Here is a 6761-nt window from a genome sequence, read left to right on the forward strand (position 1 = left end):
AAAAGAAAAAGAAAAGAAAAAGAAAAGATGTGGGGAGAAGCTTGAGGAGATGCCTAATTAAAAATTGGCTTCACTTGAATCAACTTAAGGAAAAAGACTTGGACACATTTTTCTAAACTTTTGATTTGAATATTAACTTAATTATTAATAAAGTTTTATGAAGTTCTTTTTCATATGAATTTCCTAAGTGACTTTAATATAATAAATTGCAATTTTTGTTGAAAAGAATAGAGGATCAGAAAACCTTTGACTTAATTACTGAATATCCTGACACCTTTAGTATTAACTAGAGTTATTTTGAATTTTTCTTATGTTAAACTATTATATTTAGAGAACTAAAATATGGAAGTCTAAAAGTTAAATTATTTACCATAAGCCATATTTTTATGCAGTAGAGAAGTTACTTGAGAACAAGTAAAGTGTAAGTTTGGGGGATTTTGATACACTGAAAATATATGCATTTTTAGACCCATATTTTATACCTATTTTTGGTGATATTGCATTTAATGGAAAGTATTTTGATGTTTTCTTGCAGGTTGTTGATTTCTAGGGCTTAAAGCAAAAAGGAAGTAAAAGGGATGAAATTTAGATTCAAAATGATATTTTTGAGGAAATACTCAGCGCCGACAGTGCCAAGGTCAGCGCCGACGGCACAAAACAGTTTAACGCTGGAGATTTTTACTCAGCGTCAATGGTGCCAAAGCTGGTGCAGAGCCCATTTCTAGAAGGTTTGATGTATTTAGAAAATTTTTTGAATATTTTTTGGAGGCACCTCTTTGAGAATCGACCTTGGGCTCTATTAGGGGCCAAATTTCATCAGAAAATTTGCTCCGAAAAAGGGGCTCCTCTATGTTCATTTTTCACTCTACAATATTCCACTACGCTACATTTCCATAATCCATCTTTATTCCACCACATATTGGAGTCAATTAGTAATTTTGCTTTCATAGTTTAGAGTTTTTGTGGTGAGATTTAGTGTGAAACTTTCTGTAAGAGTGTTGGAGAAGGAGAAAAGTGAGAGAGTTCTTCTTCTTGCATATCTACGGAAAGGCTACAAAGGATTTGCTTTGAGAAAGAGATTCAAATAAGATTCTTTGTTTATTTAGGGTTGTATGAACTTTCTTTTATATATGAAATTTGTGTTTTGTCGTATCTTTCTCATGAAGTTTGAGAAATTTCCTCTATCATTCCCCCTACTCTGAGATATGGAGAAATGAAGAGATAATTTGAATGTGACATAATTAAAATATAAAATAAATTATGATGATTTTTCAACTTCAAACTTAATTTACTTTTCAATTTGGCCTATTGATTTGTTATAATATGTTGTGAAACATATAATCCGGGAAATAGAGTATGCGTTCTACAACAGAGTGAGTATCACATTTGATATAGTGAAGGAGAAATTTGTTCATGAAATTAAGTGCAAATAAATAGGGAAATATTTTTTTTTGGGTGTAGAATTGGAGAATCTTTAGGGTGACAGACTAAAATCCCTAATTTGGTCTTAGTGTTTAAAAACTAAAGCGAGAGTTAGCCTTCAGGTGAAGTGAAGTGGGAGCTCTAAAGTGGGAGTCGGTATCCTCTTAGCCTAGCCACAAATTTAAGGATTAAACTTAAGATTAACCAAAGATTTTCTATGCACTGTATCACGATAGAGAATTAAAATTTCTCCTGTTTGGCACAATACATATTATAAACATTTATCTCATCTCATTTCATCAGAATTTCATTGTAGTAGGATGGATGCTTTTTCACATAAGAAACCTTCATTACAAAACATAGTTAGTAGATTAGTAGTTATTATTAAAAATTTACATTTTAGTTTTGCTAATAGTTAAGTAATTTAGTTTGGTTAACATATCAACATTCAAAATTAGCGACAGTGATTTTTTTTGATTTTCTGTAAATTTCATGGTAAAATTTATCATTACTAATTTACACCTTCCCTGTGGGATCGATATTTGGGGCTTAAATAGAAATTCCATTATTACTTGATAATGATACGTATACTTGCGTAAAATCCCATTATTAATTACCTACAATTATATATATTTTACACAACTTACTTTTCATATAAGGATCAAGTTTTTTGCATTGTAGTGGTGTCAACTTCATAAATCCTTACAAAAAATTGGGATCACACATGGAAGATGGTAAAGATTAGGATTGCTTCTATTTGGCACAAAATAGTTTTTATATATGTTTTTAAATTGTTCTTTATAGCACTTGGAAGAGGGTAAAGAATAAGATTGCTCCTATTTGGCACAAAACAGTTTTTATACATATTTTTTCAAATGATTTTAATTTCTTCACAAACCATATGCTCATTGTAAAGGGGAATGATGCTTTCTTAAATTTGAACTTTCCATCACAACAGCTTAGATTTAATTTTTGTAAATTTACTTTTAAAAGTTTATCATTTATTTTAGTTAACGTTGTCTTTCACCTGCATTTTATTTAGCATTCACTTGTTACTTAATTTTCAAACTCCGCACTTTACTTTATGTAGTTTTAACATAGTACTTTACATTATAAATTTAGTAACTTATTTAGAGGCATTTCCAACTTCCCTGTGGGATCGATATCGAGGACTCCATTAGAGCCCTTTATTACTTGAGCAATACGTATACTTGCATTATTATTAAAGGGGATTTAGCAATTTAAAGACTATTAAAAGATAAACCTATTTTAATTGAAGTTATTTTATTGGGATTAACCTATTTTAATTGAAGTTAAATCCTCATGTTATCTTTAGGCTTTTTAAAATCATGTTGTGCAATTTAAGCCCTAACTCATTTTAGGATTCTAAAATTATCATTCGTTAAGACATAAGTTCTTCTACATTCCAGGCTATTTGCATGATTAAGTTATACAAATGTAAGCTCTAAATAATAATAACTGGCAGGTAATACACCAAAATAATATATTATTTTAAGCACATATTTTATGCTTTTTTTGTGATATTGCACTTTAAAGAAGGGTATTTTCATTTTTTTGTTGTAGGTATGTCATTTTTAGGCATTTGAAGTAAAAACGGAAAAAATGACAAAATTTGGAACCAAAATAACAAATTTTGGGATTCTAACGCATGATGCATTGGAGATGACTTTTTTTTTTACAACTTAAGGCATTTCGAGATGAATTTTGCTCAAATTTTCAAAGGGACACTTGCTCTACACACCTATTGAAATAATTCAATGCATCTAGACACTTTGGAAGGTTTTTTTATGAAGGGATATGTCTCTTGGATCAAATGACACATCTTTTGAATTCAAAAGAGTTGACTTTAGAGGAAACTTTTGGAGGGGAATTTTGAATTCTTTTTCAAATTAGGCAACCCAAAATAAAGAGAATATTTCATAGAGTTGGCGTGAGAGAGAGGAAACAGAGAGAGAGAAAGTTGGTGTGAGAGGCAAGAGGAGTGAAGAGGAGATTTTCTTCGAGGGTTGTAAGAGGAGAGGGAAGATTTCTTCTTGATTACACTTCTAAGAGAGAATTGAGTGGGATTGTAAAGAAAGAGTGACTTGGAGAGAACTTCCAGGGATTTTCATGAGAAGTATTGTGAGATAAGTTGTGTCTTTTATTTTTTTAATTTTGTAAACTTGTTTTGATATATGAAATCTGCGTTTTGTCATATCCTTCTTATGAATTCTGAGTAGTATTATTTATCCTTCTCCCTACTTTTGGATATGGTTTTCTGAAGAATAGATTTTGTTTTCTATGCATTTAAATGATAATAATTTATGATGATTTGAACTCTGATCTTCATTTACTTTTCGATCTGACCAATTGAAATGTTAAAACTTGTTGAGAGACATCTATTCTGAAAAGAGATATGATTTCTACAACATAAAGAGAATCACATTTAATTTCACGGGAGAGAATGACATCCATGGAATTAGATACAAATAAATAAGAAAATATACTTTGTTGGATGCAAAATTGGAGATTTTAAGGTGACAGATTAAAATCCCTAATTTGGTTCAGTTGATTGGAAGTTGATGCGAGATTGTTAGCCCTCAGGTGAGGGAGTAGTTGGAGCTTTGGAGTGGTAGCTCATATCGTCCCAGCCTAACCACAAAATTAGGGACCAAACTTTGGATTAGTTAATGTTCTTTATAACACTCGGAAGAGGGTAAAGAATATGATTGCTCCTGCTTGGAACAAAACAACTTTTATATATATTTTCAAATGATTTAAATTTCTTCACAATCCATATACTCATTGTAAAAAGGAAGGATGTGTTCTTAAATTTGAACTTTCCATCAAAAAAAAAACTTTGTTTAGTTTTCGTAAATCTACTTTTGATAGTTAGTTATTTGTTAATTAACTAATTATCAACTGCATTTTACATAGTATTTACCTTAGTAATTAATAATCAAACTTCGAACTTTACTTTTATTTTTATATTTTTAAATTATAAAATTATTTCAAAAACTTACTTCAAGGATTTTCCAACTTCCCTGTGGGATCGACATCTAGGACTCCATTAGAGCTCTTTATTACTTGAGTGATACGTATACTTGCGTTGATTTTAACGGTGATTTGACAGTTAAAAAAGAGTTTTAAAAGATAAACTATTTTCATAAAAAAGTATTTTTGTTGGGATTATATTACATATTTATTATATATCTGCATGTGTAATTTTGTAACATTGAAAAATATTTGCAAAATTTACACACTAAATTTGCCATCACATCAAGTTTTTGGCGCCATTTTTGGGGAGGTAACAAATAGTAGTATTAGTAAGTATTTTATTTTATTTTAAAAAAGTATATATATAATTAAAAAAAAGTGTTTGTAGTTTAGTTTTGAAGATTTTCTTATTTAAGTGTGTTTACTTGTTTTTAATTACTTGCCCTTACGTTTCTGAATTAGAAAGAACTATTAGAAAAATTTGAAAACAACAAAAAGAGATAGTTCATTTAAGCAAAATGGCTTGCAATTTAAACAATGTTGGAAATTAAAATGAACATCATCACAGACATTTAAGAGATTATGCTAATCCTACGGTAGATGAAATTCATTTGAGTATACAAAACCCAGTTGTAGCTACCAATTCATTTGAGCTTAAACCTGCTATTATCCAAATGGTACAAAATAATCAGTTTGGAGGAACACCAACTGAAGATCCTAATTTACACCTTGCTAGTTTTCTAGAATTTTGTGCTACATTTAAATATGATGGAGTGTTGAGTGATGCTGTCAGGCTTAAACTTTTTCCTTTTTCACTAAGGGATAAAGCTAAGATGTTGTTGAACTCATTAGCACCTAGATCTATTAGAACACAGGGAGATTTATCACATTTCTTATCAAAATGTTTCTCACCTTCAAAAATTGTTAAGCTTAGAAATGATAGGGAGATTTATCACATTTCTTATCAAAATGTTTCCCACCTTCAAAAATTGTTAAGCTTAGAAATGATATCTCATCTTTTTGTCAGTTTAAAGGGGAATCAATTTATGAAGCCTGGGAAAGATTTAAAGATATCCTTAGAAAGTGTCCACACCAAGTATTGCTAGTTTGGTTAATAATTTAAACTTTTATAATGGGTTGGTTGGATCTCGTAGATCGATAATTGACACTGCTGTTAGTGGATCATTAATGTCAAAACCATTCGATGAAGCATATTCATTAATTGAAGAGATGGCTACTAATAATTTTTAATGGCCCTCTAGAAGGGTAAATCTAAAAAGAGTTGCTGGTATTCATGATTCTGATGCAATATCTATGTTATCTGCCCAAATATCTGTTATATAAAAGATGATAGATCAGTATGGAATGAATTATTCTAAAACAACACCTGTGCTTGAGCAAAACTCATTAGGATAAATGATAGAATCTCAATCTTCTTATGAAACTTTAAATGCAATAAACAATCATTCTAATAACCCTTATGGAAACCCTTCTAATAATCCTTATGTTAATTATTATAATTCCGATTGGAAGATTCATCTAAATTTTAGTTGGAGTAACAATAATTCTAATGCTACAAATCTGCACTGGGCAAACAATACTGCAAACCCATTGGGAAACTCCAACAATCAAGGGAATCAAGGTTATAAACCTTATTACCACCTAGGATTTAATAATTTGCAGAGTAAGGAGAAAAGCTATCAATAGAAGAATTGATATTTCAAATGGGAAGTCAATTACAAAATCAAAGAGTTGCAATCAGGAACATGGAAAATTAATTATAATGTATTTCTACCGCACTTAGCAATAGAGCTCCAGGAATATTGCCTAGTATTATTGAAGTAAATCCTAAAATTAGAACAAAGAGCAAATTAAAGCTATTCAACTGAGAAGTGGAAAAGATTTAGAAAATAAAGTTCAACAATAAGTTAAAGTTGAAAAAGATGAGGTGGAAAATGAAAAATATAGTGAAAATTTTCATTTTGAAGTAGAAATTTTTATTAAAGCAATGAAAATCACTGTAGAAAGACCACCATCTCCATTTCCTCAAAGAATGAAGAAGAAACACAGATATAATTAATTTTCAAACTTTTTGGAAATTTTGAGGAAATTAACGATAAACATACCATTTGTTGAAGCTTTGGAACAAATTTTAAATTATGTGAAGTTCATAAAGGATATACTTAATAAGAAAAAGAAGTTCATAGATAATGAGACTATGACACTCAGTGAACAGTGTAGCGCTATAATTTAGAAAAGGCTTCCTGAAAAACTTAAAGATTCTAAAAGTCTTACAATTTCTTGTGCTATTGGCGAACAATTTTATGTAACAGCTTTATGTG

This window comes from Phalaenopsis equestris, unplaced genomic scaffold (genome assembly GCF_001263595.1).
Source record: "Phalaenopsis equestris unplaced genomic scaffold, ASM126359v1 Scaffold000036, whole genome shotgun sequence".
Lineage (NCBI taxonomy): Eukaryota > Viridiplantae > Streptophyta > Magnoliopsida > Asparagales > Orchidaceae > Phalaenopsis > Phalaenopsis equestris.